At 41.9% G+C, this 16687-nt stretch overlaps 1 protein-coding gene across 2 annotated transcripts in view; it reads right to left on the bottom strand.

Moving 5' to 3' along the window:
- ZNRF3 (zinc and ring finger 3) overlaps nucleotides 1-16687 on the bottom strand; it is a 158071-nt gene that overhangs the window by 70308 nt on the left and 71076 nt on the right. Inside the window, exon 1 of one of the 2 annotated variants that reach the window (XM_025474416.3) lies at nucleotides 11052-11157. The exons of the other annotated variant lie outside the window; for it this stretch is intronic. The gene's annotated coding sequence lies outside the window, so the exon portion shown is untranslated. Of the gene's footprint in view, nucleotides 1-11051; nucleotides 11158-16687 lie in introns of those variants that run through there. 2 annotated transcript variants of the gene reach the window in all.

The following is a 16687-nucleotide window of genomic DNA, read 5'->3' as shown; positions in this document are numbered from 1 at the left end:
CAACAAAACAAGAGAATAAACCAAGCACCAGTCAGGCATGGGCTCCAGGACATGGAGAATCCAACAGAGAAGAAAAATGGAGAGTGATGTCCCCAGGATGATACCCAGTCTGCTGGATGACCACCAGTCCAGATGGGACTGGCTTGCAGGAGAGCCTCCCTGCACCCCTAAAAAAGAACAGGCTTGACAGTACCGACAAGAGTTTTATAGTTCTGCCAAAGAGAATGAAAAGTGATAATCATATAGCAAACTGAAGTAATGGCACATAGTGGGACAATTATTAACTCCAGAAAAAAATTTAAAAGTTACACCAGAACTGTAAACCATAAGCAGGGCATGGCCTGCATGACCTGGCTGAAAAGAGCGACAGCCATAATAATATAAACCCTGATCTAAGCCATAATTGTGATACAGCTACATTGGAAAAATGTAGAGATGGGATGTGGGAGAAGGGGATAGGGGAAGGGAAGGGAAGGGAGGAGAGGGCATAAGAGGACAAAAATTTTCACTTTCCATAGTAGGGGGTAAAAAAATTTTTTTGGTTGTTTAATGGACTCAAAGTATGAAGTATGCTCAAAGTAGCAGTTATATGCATGTTAATTTAGAAATAATTCAGAGAACTTTAGAAATATTCAGAGACAAAGACAAGAAACCACTAAATAATTGAGAATAGTTGCCCCTGGGAATAGCAATCAGAGATGCCAAAGGGTGGAACAGAGGAATGCTCTTTTTTATAATAAGTCAGGAAGTACTCTTTGCCTTTTTGTAAACATATACATGCTTTATTTTGATTAAAGCCTTTATGCACTGCTGGACAGAAGATCCTTCCTCCAGGTGTTCCAGTAGATTCTATGGGTCCCGTGGGGAAGCATTCCATCAGGCCAGAGAGACCCCTGAGGCATCCTGCAGAGGACAGTGGGTACTTGGAGGGAGACTGTCTGGGACGGTTGCTCTGGGAGCCATCCAGGGCCTAGGCTGAGGATGGCTGGGACCATCACACAGGGATGACTCAGGGAGACATGGTACAGAAAGAACCAGCAGCCTTCACCACCCCCACAACCAAAAATAACTCCCAGGTGGCACCAGAGCATGACATGGATTTGGGTGTTATAGAGATGGCAAACACAATAACCAGGGTGATTGCTCTGAGAAGCCCCAACCTTCCCCCAGACACATAAAGATCCTATAACCTCTAGAAGAGGCAGTGAATGTCCTACTTGGGTTTCCAAATCAGGAGCTGCTAAAGCAAAATGACTATCAACAAGCAATGTGTATACCTGACCATCATCAATGCCAGATATCAAACATCTGGTTTTACACTGAAATATGAAGATGGACCTTCTTCAAATTTCTCAGAGCCCAATGGGGTTGACTATCATGGTTTCCCTGTTTTGTTAATGAACAAAGGATCTATGGGAACTTCAAAGCCAAAAGACTATGCCAGACAAGGTTAAGTATCTGGAGGAACAGAACTACGTTCCCTTGAGTACAGGATACTAAGCCAAGCTTTGAAACCAAGACCAGCTCTTTAAGAAGCTTTCAGTACAAAATCCTTGAGATATACTGGTGCACTTTCCACACGTCTGAAATGACAAAACTGAAACCCGGGCGGGGGGTGCTCTTATCCAGAGTTACAATATCTCTACACTCTGCTCAAAGTTTAAAATAACTTCAAAAGGGCTGCCTGCTTCTAAGTGGGTTACTGTTACACAGGAGCCAAACACTGAACTAAGAGCAGGAGAGACATTTCACTCTGTAATATTATCTCATCAAAAAAAATTCCTAGGGATTTAAAAGGGAAACTTCCTTCCTTTTGTCCTTTTGCTGCTGCCAGCCAGGGTAGGGTGTCACTGTGGCACAGAGGTTTACCTGAAACAACAGCCCCTGAACCTTTTCTTAAAAGGTGTGGTGGCTAGGATCAAGACTTATAATGTATGTGAGGGAATGGAAAAGGACAGCCCCACCCATTTTCTCTTGAATCACAGGGTTTCTTTTTTCTGTTCTATGTACAAAGAAAGAGAAAACTCTCTTTGCTTTTTGAACAGACCCAGTTTAAACCTTTTTCCGGATTGAAGATCTAGAAGTACTTGAATATAGCTTTTACCCCGATGTGGTTATAGCATTGGAGATGAAAATCTGTCAGGCACAGAAAGGTGCTGGCTATTGCGGTTTGCTGCAACTTCCAACTGGAAACAGCCTAAGGATTAAACCAGCACTTCTCTGCTGAGGGCTCTGGCTCTCAGAACACTAAGCCGTAGTCTCCTGTAGTGGTGTCACTTTGTAGAGAAAAACCAAGGACAGCCTTTACCCTATCAGGTTCTGCTGTACCAAAAGAACAATCAAGAAGTTGCTTGTAAGAAGCCGGGTAAGGCAACAAGTATTTCAAGTCCACTTTCTCACTTGAGTATCCTGCATCCCCTGGAATTTCCCTCTCAGAGGATTACATTGAAACTTAGGTATGGCTCTGTGTAAATCTGACCATCATGTCCACCAAGAACCTCCACCAAGAACTTCTATTTCCAATTTCAAATAGGTAAGGCGATGATTCATAAGTTAAATTTTTTTTTTTAAGTATTCAACAGACTATACAAAAGCATATGAAAACATTAAGCAAAAGTTAATTCTACCTCAGTTCTTTCTGTTTGGTTTTAATGTTTTCTTCATTTTTTTAAAAAAAGTAATCTCTACACCCAACGTGAGGCTCAAACTCACAACCCCAAGATAAAGAGTCGCATGCTCTACTGACTAAGCCAGCCAGGCATCCCCTTGATTGTTCTTATTATAAAAAGGTAAGGGTTAGGTGCTTATGCACAATGAAGTTACTGAATCAAGAGGAAAGATGTTGGAGAGGAAACAGTGAAGTGGAATTCTCCTTCTTCCAAAATGAAAAAGAATACCATAGGGGGGCCTGGCTGGCTTACTCAGCAGAACATGTGACTCCTGATCTCAGGGTTATCAGTTCAAGCTCCACAATGGGCATGGAGCCTACTTAAATAAATAAATAAAATAGAATACTATAAAACAACAAATCATTAAGACTGCATGATGCTAGTCTGAAACCAGAATAAAACAAGTGGAAAAGAAATTCCCAAAACACATTAAATCTTTCATAGGATTTTTTTTTTTAAGATTTTTATTTATTTATTTGAGAGACAGCATGTGTGCGCATGAGAGAAAAAGATCACAAGCAGGGGGAAGGGATAGAAGAAGCAGCAGACTCTCCACTGAGCAGGGAGCCCAATGCAGGACTTGATCCCAGCACATGACCTGAGCCAAAGGCTGATGCTTAGCCGACAGCCACCAGGTGCCCCGGATCTTTTTTTTTTTTTTTTTCTTTAAGATTTTTTATTTATTCTTTTGAGAGAGAGAGAAAACAAGTGAGAGCATGAGCAGTGGGGAGCATCAGAGGGAGAGGGAAGAACAGACTCCCCGCTGAGCAGGGAAGCCTAATGCAGGACTATCCCAGGACCCAGTGACCATGACCAGAGCCAAAGGCAGCCGCTTATCAGACTCAGCTACCCGGGCGCTACTCGTAGGATCTTAATACAACACAAACCAGGAGTACCATGAGGCTCTATGAAGGAATCATTTAATACATCCTATTGGGCAGGTAGGTAGCAATGTACAGGAAAGTTCAATGTGGCCACTAGAAGTTATTCTGAGAAATGATGAGGGAGCAGTTGAGGCAATACCTTTAGGACAATTAAGCTAGATAAGCAACAAAGTAGACAGAAAGAATGATGTATTCTTAAAACTCATATGATCAGCAACAGATAAAAGAGGAACGAAATGACAGAAGTTAAGAGATACATATAAACAATTTATAGTAAAGAACAGAAAAAACACTGTTCTCACTGCTAATTAATGCACAGCAAAATCAAAGTGAATCAATGCTAAGCCCCACTGAGGGAGGGCTGTGGGGAAAGATGTATGTAAACACACCTGGCCACACTGAGGATTGGCTGAATTTGTTGGGCATTAGTCTGGCAATATGCAACAAAGCCCAAGTTCCTTAGGGCCTTCCCCCCACCCCCTCAGAATCTCCCTTTTAGAATAGATCTGAGGATGTAATCTAAAACAAGGAAGAAACTTTATACAATAAAATCCTGAGGCAGTCCTCCTGCAAACTGTGAAAACTTTGAAAAACGTGTGCCCTTACCGACCATACGATATAACCAAGAGAAACGATGTGCATAACTTATGGGCTATTTTATAATCACAAGATGATAATGATAAAGAGAATATGGTAATTAAAAGTACCATGTGTGAAGTTTTAAGATAAATTTGTATGCAAAGTGGAAGCCTGCTGAAAATACCACCTGCTGATGGGCAAAAACTGAAAGCAAACAAAGTTTAAAAAGTCAGTAGGTTCTTAGACAGTAAGGATAATGGGAGATTTTCCTTGTTTGTATTCCCATACAGTGTTCATTTAAACCAGCATCTGCAGAGCACTGACCACGTGTTGGACGCTGGGCAGGAAAAGGTAATTAAGATCTGAGCCCTCCTTTGCTGTACTGTTTGATCATCAGCTTGGGGAAAAAAAAAAATCTAAAATGTATGTACATACATGGACACAACAGGTGACAGAAATTGGAAGCTCCCCAGGGCTTTTTCCTATCAGTCAACTCTATGCGTAACACAGTTTCAAAGTAACAACTGGCAGTACTACCACAGCACCCTAGTACTGCATCCTCAGACAGATGTGCTGCTTTTCCAAGACAACATGCCTCCAATGGGCTGGTCCAGCAGACAAGCGCACTCTGGAGAAATCTCTCTGTATGAGCTGGAAAGCCAGGCACTTTGAGCGTGTACTAGCTACCAAGGCAAACACAGGCTGCCTACCAGTGCTCAGCAAGAAAACACAAGCGAAAGGTTTCATAGACCAGCTCGTAGGGTGGAATCAACAGAAACGCTGTCCTAATCAATTGAAACATGGCAGTTTAGCTCTGATAATCCTAATACTTCGAGCTTGCTCAAGAGGAAGACCTGATCACAGATAAATTTTACAAAGTTACGTCATAATCATTCCCTTCCTTCTTCAATACATACAAAACAGGTGGACGAAACCACTCAAAACAAAACCAAGGCTAAAAATCCTTCCATCATATGCCCCAAAATAGACCTCTCCAAATATTACAATAAAGTACCTATCAGGGGTTCTTTATAAAATAAAGACAGCAACTCCTGAGATTTGAGAATTTCTTACAAGGTACCAATGAATGGAATAAAGCCCAGCTCGATATAACCTTGAGTAGTTTTCTAAATGCGAAGAGAGGCAGGGCTTTTAGAGGCAGGTTCATTATTTTCCAGTTGAGATTCTAAGTTCATTTTTATTCAGAAGGTCTCTTTCATTGGAAAAACATAGAAAGTAAAATGGGAGGAATAATTCAACACTTGCCAAGCAACTGTTCTGAGATTCTTAACCCAGTTTTTTAAGAGCAGGCAGGCACTTCAGAGTCCAGCTTCAAGCAGAGCCTGTCATTCTATGCTGATGCCACCATGGACATGGGCTATTAGCCACCGGCCACTTATCTTCTGTGTGGCCTTGGAAGAGTCTTGTAACCTCTGAGCCTTGCTTCTCCCTCTGAAGGGCAGTGTTGATCATGCCCTACCATGTGTGCATACCGGAGTATCAGATACAAAGTGGGCCCGTGTGCCTGGCAAGTGGAAAGGAGGCTGAAAGACAAGATCAAAAGCACAAGCAACCAAAAAAATTGATCAACTGGACTTCCAACAAAAAGTGATACCATTCAAAAAAAAAAAAAAAAGTGATACCATTCATACTGTAAGAGACATCAAGAACGTAAGACGACAACTCACAGAATAGAAGAAAATGTGCAAATCATATGGAAAGAACTCTTACAACTCAAGAATAAAATGACAAGTTATCCAATTAAAAAAAAAATAAGCAAAGGATCTAAATAGATGTTTCTCAAAGAAAAGGGTGCAAATGCCAATAAGCACATGAAAAGTTGCTCAACATCATTAGCCATGAAGGCAACACAAATCAAAACCACAATGAGATGCGACTTCATGTCCACTAGGATGTGATAAGACAGATAAAAAGAAGTGTTGCCTAGGATGTGGAAAAATCAGAACTCTGTATACTGCTGGGGAGAAGGTGAAACAGGAAAGCAGCTTTTGAAACAGGCCGGCAGTTCCTCAAATGATTACACACAGAGCTACCATCTGACCCTACAATTTCCCTCCTAGCTATATCCCCACAAGAAATGAAAACATAGGTCCACACAAAAACTTGCACATGAGTGTTCATAGTCGCATTATTTATAAGAGCTTAAAAGCAGAAATAACCCAAATATCCATCAATAGATGAATGGGTAAACAAAATGTGGTCCACCCATATGATGCAATATTATTATTTGGTCACAAAAAAAGGAACAGAGTACTGATGCGTGCTATGGCATGGAGGAACCTTGAACGCATTATGCTGAGTAAGAAAAATCAGTCATAAAAGTCCACATCTTCTATCACTCTGTTCATAGGAAAGTCCAGAATAGGGAAAACCACAGAGATGGGAAATAAATTAGCGGCTTCTTATGGCTGAAGGGTAAGAGAATGGGAGAACAAGAAGGCAGAAGCAAAAAGGTACAGGATTTCTTTCAGAGATGCTTGAAATGTTCTCATATGGATTATGGTGATGGTGTACAACTGTGCGAATATGATGAAAACCACTGAAATCTACACTTTCCACAGGTGAACTGCATAGTATATGAATTCTATTTCAATGAAGCTGTTATTAAAGAGCTATGCAAATAAAGAACAAGTCAAAAAGGAAAAAAAAAAAGGTAGGTCAAGACCCTAATTACACTGGTGGCATGGGGTGATGAGAACACAGCCCCGAGGTTCAGTTTCCTAATCCATAAAACAGGGGTGGCGCCTACAGCATCTGAGCAAGATGGAATAAGCCAATACATTTAATAAATTAGGATTCCAAGGTTGAGGGGTAAATTAGGGCATATTGCCCAAGAGGAGAGAGCCCTAGCCAGAAGCCCAATGCCACCAAGAACAGAATGAAAACAGGAGGATCCCTGAAGGGCAGTGGGTGGAACCAGAACTACCTCCATTCAACATCCCCAAGGCCATGTCATCAAGCAAGAAACCCATCAAAGGAATGCATGAAAGCAAGACACCAGTGACAAATCCAAAGAGGGCAAGCACCCCCAGAGATGGGAAGGGTGCCTTGAGTTCCCTGAAGAGTCACTAGCAAAACCCATAGGCTACAGATTCATCCCACTCCATCCCTGCTGCTCTCTAATTGTCCTGGCGATTTTCCAACCCAGGAAGGGCCACTTGATGAAAATCACCTGATTAAAATATTCCTGTGTAGTCTGTTAATAGCAGGGGAAGTGGGGATAGGGAACGGAGAAAAACCACAGGCTCATGAGTTAAAAGCAATAAATTATATGCTGGGCTTTGCCACCCTGTATGACCTTGGGCAAGTCGCATAAGAGCCCCATTCTCTCTGATCCTGAGAGCAAGAGGAATGCCTGCCACTTGCCTACCCCATGGGGGTTTGGGGAGGATTAATGAGCTAATGTCTGAGCTGTACTTCAGGCTCCTTGGAGACAGCCGCTATAGATCAGGCATTATTAGCACAAGCTAGGACAGTTTCTTGCCCATTCCTCACCTCATTAAGCCACCTATGCTTTATTACGTCTGCTATAAAAGTTCTTGCTCAAGGAAGAGTGGACTCAGGAGGTCATAACCCAGGCTGGGTCTGCCCTTAGCCAATCTTGTTAAAGCCACTCCCTAAACCCACACACAGGGCACGCTGACAGTCTAGCACAGTGTCCGGCATTTGATACCAGAGATGGATGATTACAACAGCCCTCTGGACTTTTTGGTTTTGATCGAAATCCTTTGCTTTGTGTTGCTACCTCCCAAGCCATGACGTTCTAGGACACTAGGGGATGACCACCAGGTTAGGGAGGGGGACAGTGTAGACAGACTCCTGGAATCTTCCACTACTCAGTTCTTAGGTAGACTGATGGACAGGTTTTCACAGTGTCCAATTTCAAGGCTATCAACTAAAGAAATCATGTGGCTCTTCATTCACAATAAAGAAACCTATATTTATGGTATTTCTAAGTGAGGGCAAGGCTATGTTGCATGAGTGCCTATAATAGATACAAAAAACTATACTTCGTGTGGATCTCCATCTTCAGGGGTCTTTATCCAGTTAGGTGAATTTGACATTTATTCCTAGAAAGCTCACTAGTCTTGGTATGCACCAGGAGAGAGAGGAGTCAGAGCAGGGGACCCACGCGCTTCAGGTCATAGGAGGAGAAGCTATAGGCCTGTGGGTCAGATGGCAGAGGGGAATAGCTTGGCTAGGCCTTTCCTGCAGGTAGCCCCTTGCATACCACAGGTAAGGGCCTGAACGCTTGTTATTCTTGATAAACAAGAGAGAATATGGGGAGTAGGGGGATGTGAGGTGCACCTCAAGGCCATCTTCTGTCTCCCCTAGGGGGCTGTCATGGGATAGCTGCTCATTACCTCCTGAGGTCCAATGGGGATGAGATTCCTGCCCTGACAACCCCCCACCCCCACCCCAGAAGTGAAATGCTCGGCTCCTGTTTCACTGTAGCACTTTTTCAGTGTGGGACAAGACCACAGGGAACTGGCCATTTTGGCTACTTCCCTTTTTCTGTCTATGTGAATAATAAATTCTCTGAAACTACAAGTGGCTCATCGTAACTTTACTGGATGAATGAGGCAGGCCTTGGCCTTATCTTGTGTGCTTGACAAGAGCGTGCACCTGACTCTCACTTTGATTGCACCAAAGCTTTAGGTCAAGAGGACAGGGCTGCTTCCAGGGCCTTTCAAAAGGGAAGCAGGATCCAGGGCAATAAAGCAAATGCTGAGCCCCACGCAGACCAAGGCCTCCTGAGCAAGCTTCCCAGCACAGATGAAATTCTTCCCACCTCCATTTGTCATCTACACATTAAGGATACCAATACTGACACTATAAGGTTGCTGGGAAAAGTACAGATAACATACATTAAACTTCCAGGGCAGTGCCTAACACCAAAACATCAGCAGTCATAATAATGGCCACTAACACTGGTTGTAGGCTCGCCATGTTCTGGTTTAGGCACTGTTATACCAGTTACATGGGTGTGAACTCATTTGATCCTAACAACCTTTGAGGCAGTATTCTTTTTTTTTTTTTTTTTTTTTTTTTTTAAGATTTATTTATTTGAGAGAGAGAGAAAGAGGGAACACACACACGCAGAGGGAGAGGGAGAAGGAGACTTCCTGTTGAGCAGGGAGCCCAATGCATGGTTCAATCCCAGGACCCTGGGATCCTAATCTGAGCCAAAGACAGACACTTAACTGACTGAACCACCCAGGCACCCCAAGGCAAGTATTTTTAGTATTCTTGTTTTATAGATGAGGAACCCAAGTTGGAGAAACTTAACAATCTTGTGCAAGGTCACACACAAGTAAGTGGCAGAGCTGAGATCTAAACCCAGGCAGACTACGAGCCTGGGCGCTCCACTGCCCTACCACAGTCGACAGCAAATATATCCCCATCACTTCCTTGCTGCTGAAAAGAAAGGAACATGTTTTATCTAATCCAAATGCTAAGAACGGTTCCTATCCTGATAGCTTCTTAGTTATTAGCCTGAGCTTGAATAAAAAAACTTAAAAAACAAAAATAAAACTGAGACAAAGAGAAGGGGCTGGCAGCTATCTAAAGAACAAGGTGCTACAGAAGTGATGGGGGACCCAGCCTTCAGAGTACAGACATGCCAGGTTCATAGTTAAGGACAAGGACAAACTGAGCTTCAGGATGCCCTGGCCTTCACACATGGCAGAGGCCCAAATTTAGGAATATTGGAGCATCAAGAACACATTCAGCCAAAAGCTGGACCAATTGAGACAGATGTGGCAATGGAGATGAAACAAAAATAACAAATTCTGGGGCACCTGGCTGGCTTAGTCGGTTGAGTGTCTGACTCTTGGCTTCAGCTCAAGTCAGGATCTCAGGGTCATAAGATTGAGCCCAGGGTCAGGCTCCATATTCAGGAGGCAGTCTGCTTGGGATTCTCCCCCTCTGCCCTTCCCCCTACTCACTCATGTGCTATCTCTCTCAGAAATAAATAAGTCTTAAAAAAAAAAAAAAAAAAGAAAAGAAAAGAAAGAAAATGCCAAATTCAGGGTTGTGGTCACATTTTGCAAGAAAGGAAAACAGGTATTTCTTAGGTGAGTTTGAAAATGCCCGAGTACCAGATATATTATTGTTCTACATCCCAATCCTTTGATTTCTTAAGGAAGCATAATGATTTTATTGCATAATCAATCCATCCACAGCACCCCCATCTTGAGCACTGGTTACCGACCCATTAAGTCAGTGATCCTTCTAACATGTCTCTTCTCTACTTTCAGATATTTCTCCAAAAATCCTGACTAGCAAAAGTGTGGTTCCTATCTCTGCGGAGCTCTCAGGTCCTTATCTAACTGGAGGGAAAAAATATAAAAAAGTAAATGCTTAAAATTCAACAGGGTTCTAAAAGGTATCCTGGCAGGAAGAAAACTACCAATCTCTATGGATTTTCCTAACCTGAAGAAAAAAGGAATACGTAATAGCAAATTATAAGTGCACTAACTTGATCTAGCAACATGTTAATAGCAAAGAAATAGGTTAAAAAAATAACCCCAAGGGATGCCTGGTTGGCCCAATGGTTGAGCATTTGCCTCTGGCTCAGGGTGTGATCCCAGGGTCCTCACAGAGAGCTTGCTTCTCCCTCTGACTGTGTCTCTCTCATGAATAAATAAAATCTTTAAAAAAAAAAAAAAAAAAAAAAAAAAAACCTAGAAGGTGGCCAAAGAGTTAGGGAATATACCAGGTACTTAGTCTATTTGTCGGTAGAGGAGAACAACCATACAATCTCTCCATCTCCATCAGGATGCAGTTGACCCACAGCAAGAAGCTTAGGGGACCACTCACAGCCCTGGCAAAAAAGATCATCCACCACAACAGAAGTCCCAACAAGAGACCCTTATACCTTAGCTTAGAGAACTACCTCTGGATGCCTCGGAATCAGCGTAGCTTAGTGTCACAGCCTGACCTGGGTCTCTTACAGCCATGGCCTTGAGCATGTCATTTAGCTCCTCTGAACCTCAAGGTTCTTCATCTGTAAAACAGGGGAAGAAATACCCCAAACTGTAAACTTCCAATACTGTGTTTTAAAGAGGATGGCCACTAGGGACACCTGGGTGGCTCAGCGATTGAGCATCTGCCTTTGGCTCAGAGCGTGATCCTGGAGTCCCAGGATTGAGGCCCACATCGGGCTTCCTGCATGGAGCCTGCTTTCCCAGCCTGCCTATGTCTCTGCCTCTGTGTATTTGTCTTTCATAAATAAATAAAATCTTAAAAAAAAAAAAAAAAAAGAGGATGGCCACTCAAACTCGGGTCCCTTTACCACTCAAGGAGACTAAATTTGGGATGTCTAAGAGCAAACCTTTTAATTATTTATTTTCAAGATTTTATTTATTTGAGAAAGAGAGAGAGCGCCTGAGCAAGACAGAGGGAGAAAGAGAAGTAGACTACCTGTTGAGCAGACAGCCCAACATGGGGCTCGATCCCAGGATCTCGGGATCATGACCTGAGCCTAAGGCAGACGTTTAACCAACTGAACCACCCAGGCGCCCCAAGAGCAAACCTTTTAATTGGGGCATATGCAATAACCTGCTACCTCACTATTTAGAATTAGGGCTTGCAATGAAATAAAAAAGAGCATTAGACAAAAAAAGACTACCTTAAAGTTGTTATTCTTTCACAGGTTATCTGTTTCTCTCTTTGGCTTGTTTTGGAGATTTTTGCTTTATCCCTATGTTTGGCTCTTTTGCAACATGTCTAGGGGTGGATTTGTGGATTTATTTTAACTCATCTTGTTAAGCAAAGTACTTTCTGTGTGTTTTCAATCTGAAAACTTATTATTATTTTGCTCCTCGAAAGTTCTCAGACTGCATCTCTGAGTAGTTCTTGTCTGCCACTGGCCCTACTCTCTTCCTCTAGGTCACCCAACTACTCTGTCAAAATATTTTTAAAAATTTTTTTCATCCTTTTCTACTGCATTCTGGGTAAAATTCTCGGCATGTCTTCCAATTCATTAATCCTATCTGCATCTTAGTGCAGTGTGGAGTTTCATTTATTAAAATTTACATTGCAATGCCTATTTTTTATTTCCAGTATTTGCATATTATTCTTGTTCATATCCACCTATTAATATTTCCTTTCTGCCAGTTGGGTTGCATATTTTCTTATAGCTGGAATTCCTTCTTTCATCTCTGATAATTCAAATCATGCATTTTAAGGTCGTTGTCAGACTGCTCTATTCTCATTTAATCCTGAACAAATTAATCTCTCACTGTTGATTTTGTTGGCTATCTTTAGCAAAATTGGTTTTCCTTAGATGTCTTGGAATTTGGGTTTGCAACCCATACAATAGCCCATTGGGCGGGGTGGGATGGGGTGGGGTATGGTGTGAGTGAGAGGGTCTTCTCTGTACCACCTCTCCCAACATTTTGTGGTTAGGGGGACGTTAGGAATTTCCCAGGATCCTGAAGCCTGGAACAGGTCTTGTATTGACAGACCAGGACTCCCAGGATATAATGACACTAGTAAGCTTCAGTCATCATGCCTCCAGGTGACCTTGGCCCATGATTAGGCTCAAGGTTGTATCTGTTTCTTCCCATTGCCCTAGGCTTCATCCTGAGCAGTAATTGTCTTGGATATTTTGAGCCACCTTTCAAGCTGGAGCAGCCCGGCCCAGACTTTGGTTTTAAGCAGTGAGTCTGGCTCCAGTCCCCTCCCCACATGGGCTACTTTTAGTTCCCACTGCCCCACCAGAGTGGAGCTCCTCGTTGTCACCGCCTACTATCAGACTCACAGTGCAGCAGGACTGAGGCTTCGGCATCAATCTTTGCTTTGTATTTCTGTTCTATTTTCTTCATAGATATGTTTATCTTGTTTCTGAGCATAATTACATCTTTAATTTTCTTTTTATATTTAGTGTTTGGAGCTGGGGGGGGCGCATAAAAGGAAGGGATCCAAAACTAAATTTATACACTGAGCAAAAGGTGATATTTAAACAAAGGCTGAAAGAGGTAAAGGAGAGAGTCGTGCCCGGGGGCAGGAAATTATCCCCAACAGAGGGAACAACAGCAAGTGCAAAAAACCAAAGGCCGGCCTGATATGTCTGAAGAATAACAAGGAGCCTAGTGTGGCTGGAACAGAGTGAGCAAAGGTAGATGGAAAGAGGTGGGAGAAGAGGGCAGAGGCTGCAGCAGGCCAAACCACAAAGAACTCCAGAAGCCTTCGTAAGTCAGTGGTAAATTCTGAACAGAGTAGCAACATGGTCTAACTTATGCTTTAACAGAACTGTTTTACCTGCTACATTTGGGAAAAGATAGGAGGACAGTGGCAGGAAGTGGAAAAGTGGCTGAAAAGAGCCAGCTTAGGAGGCTCTCACAATGATTGGGAGGATAAATGATGGGACTGAAACAAGGTAGAAGTACAGAGAATAGAAAGTGGTTGAATTATATATATAATTATATATAATATATATCAGAAGGCAGAGCCAGTAGAATTGGTGAATTGGAGGCAGGTGGGAGAGAAAGCAAGGCGTCAAGGGTGACTCCAAGGAACAGAACTGCCATTACCTGAGATGAAGAAGAATGACAGAATAGGGTGTTTTAGGGGGAGTTCAGTTTTATGCACTAGTATGAAGATTAAGTCCTAAAAACAAACAAACAAACAAAAAAAAACACTAAGCCCTCTTACCTGACTACAAAGATATAGAAATTACTATATGGCTCAAAAAAGACTAAGGACTAGTATCCAAAATATATAAAGAACTATTAAAGCTTAACAATAGGAACACAATTAAAAATGGGTAGGAGATTTGAAGAGACTTCACAAAGAAGAAAGAAGAATGGCAAGTAAGTCCATGAAAAGATGTTCAACACCGCCAGTCATCAGATAAATGCAAAATAAAACCACAAAAAGGTACTGCTACACACGCTACACACTAGAATGGCTAAAATTGCAACACTAATAATACAATGTTGGTGACAATCTCAAGCAATGGGAACCCTCATACACTGCTTTTGGGAATGCAAAGTGGCACAGTTACTCTGGAAAACAGCTTGACGGTTTCTCATACAGTAAAACACAGACTTAGCAGCTTACCCAGCCATTCTACTCCCAGATATTTATACACAAGAAAAACAGCTTGACAGTTTCTCATATAGTAAAACACAGACTTAGCAGCTGACCCAGCCATTCTACTTCTAGATATTTATACACAAGAGAAATGAAAACATTTGCCTATACATCTCTTGTACTCAAAGAGTCACAGCAACTTTATTTGTAAAAGCCAAAAAAAAAAAGGCAAACAACCTGATGTCCATCAACAAGTATGAATAAATAACATGTGGCACATCCACAGAATGCATTGCTACTCAGCAATAAAAAGCAATAAAAATACTGATACATGCTACAACATGGAGGAACCTCCAAATCATCAAGCTGAATAAAATAACCTAGAACTCCTCCCCTTCCCCCAGAAAATGGTACATAGTACATGCTTCCATTCATATGGAATTCCAGAAAATATAAACCTATTTACACTGACAGAAAACAGATCAGTGACTACCTGGGGGTAAAGTGGAAGAAGGGATGGAATGCAGGGATGAGATACTTTCAGACATCATGAAAGTGCTGTTATCTTTAAATGGTTAGTATTGTATGTAAATACAAAACAACAGCCTCAGTTAGGAAGACCAGCTTTTAATTCACAAATACATGATGACCTAGTGGAGAAAAAAGGGACCCTTCTTTTTCTGATTCAAGTCTAGCTCAGAACTGGGCCACAGAAAACCCAGTAAGAGACCATGCCTTTTCTTGACAGCTAGTATGAAAGTGGTTCTTTTCCATGCTTTGTAAAGCCTAATCTTGGTAGAATAAATACTAAAATCTAGAACAGAGCCCTTGGAATGTCTTGCCATCCAGTGAGAGGCAGTGTACACACTCACATACACAAGAACCCTCCTCTTTGTCTCATCCCTCCAAAAGGATACTCATAGCATAAAATACTGCACATAAAACAACTTACCTCAATACATCTCAACTAAGAGCAGTACCTTACATTCAAATTTTTATTCTTACAAACTCACAGAACGCAGACACTAAATTCTAGTCAGATACCAGTAGCCGCAACAGAGAACATTCTTAAGGGTAGAGGCATCAACATAGCAGCTCCTTCCCTATACAGGATCCACACATAACTGTGTAAATATGCACCACTAATGGCACATATAGCACACCACACGCAAATACAGAACAAAGGATAATACACTCATTCTAGATTGTAGAATGCTGCCCAAACATAGTGGCATCTCTATAAAGAGTCAGGATAACAGCTAAAGTCAGAGATTTTCCCTCTCTGTGAAAAACAACAGACTGCTCATTTCTTTTAGGGAGATGAACCAGAGAATGTTAGAACATGGCCTGAGATATGTGTCATTTCCACAACTACATCACACCTCTCTGTACTCAGGTCAGAGGTTATGGAGAAGTCAGGGTAAAGAAGTCAGAGGTTTGGAGAATTAGGTTTGGAGAATTAGAATTAACCTGAACACAGGTTACGGAGAAATCACTCAGTTGAGACTGCCACTTGCACTCAACATTGACCAAAAGAACCTTCTACAGTGATGGCGATGTTCTATTTCTGCATTGATAATGTAGGAGCCACAAGCTACATGTGACTACTGAGCAGCTAAAATGTGTCTAGTGCAAATGGGGAACTGAATTTTAAGTTTTATTTAATTTTAGTTAATTTAATTTTTTAAAGATTTATTTATTTGAGAGAGAAAGAGAGCAAGCATGAGCTGGGGGAGGAGCAGAAGGAGAAGCAGACTCCCTGCTGAGCAGGGAGCCTGGACAGACAACTGGGCCTCTACTGGACCTCCCAGGACCCTGAGGTCATGACCTGAGCCAAAGGCCGATGCTTAACTGACTGAGCAACCTAGGTGCTCTAATTTTAGTTAATTTTAATTTAATTTGGCTAGTGACTACTCTGTTAACTTTAGACTCTGAAATCTAATACTTCCCTACAATCTCAAGAAAGAAAAAGAAAAGTTCAAACATAATCTCACCCTGTCCTCAAGTTATCTTAAAAGTACCAAATTAAAGTTAGGACCAGCTTGAATCTAGAAGATAAATATGTCTGATGCTACTAGTTACAGGGAAAATGTTGTTTTAAAAAGATTTTGTTTATGTAGAACCATGCAGTGCAGAACAAAACAAAACACAGCAGGGAACCAGCAATGAAGGTGTTCTAGGGTCAGAGACCAGTGGGTGGTCAGGTGACACTGGGAATTTGAGATAGCATGGGTCAGAAACTCAGGCTGCCACTAATCTTGCTGTGTACTCTTGAGCAAATCATTTTTTCTCTCTGGACCTCAATTCTTTAACAATAAACTAGACTGAACCACACAGTTTTTAGAAAGGAAAAGAAAAGGTAAAGAAATTCCTAAGAGTACCAAATGCTATTTAAAATAAAAGCAAGATGTCATCATAAATTCACCTAAGTCCTCTGGAGTCTTTATGTCCCTTTCCTGTCCCTGCCCATTCTTCATGGTCCAGCTCTAGCCC

The sequence above is a fragment of the Canis lupus genome, chromosome 26 (genome assembly GCF_003254725.2).
Source record: "Canis lupus dingo isolate Sandy chromosome 26, ASM325472v2, whole genome shotgun sequence".
Classification (NCBI taxonomy): Eukaryota; Metazoa; Chordata; class Mammalia; order Carnivora; family Canidae; genus Canis; species Canis lupus.
This window is presented reverse-complemented; position numbering and strand designations above follow the sequence as displayed.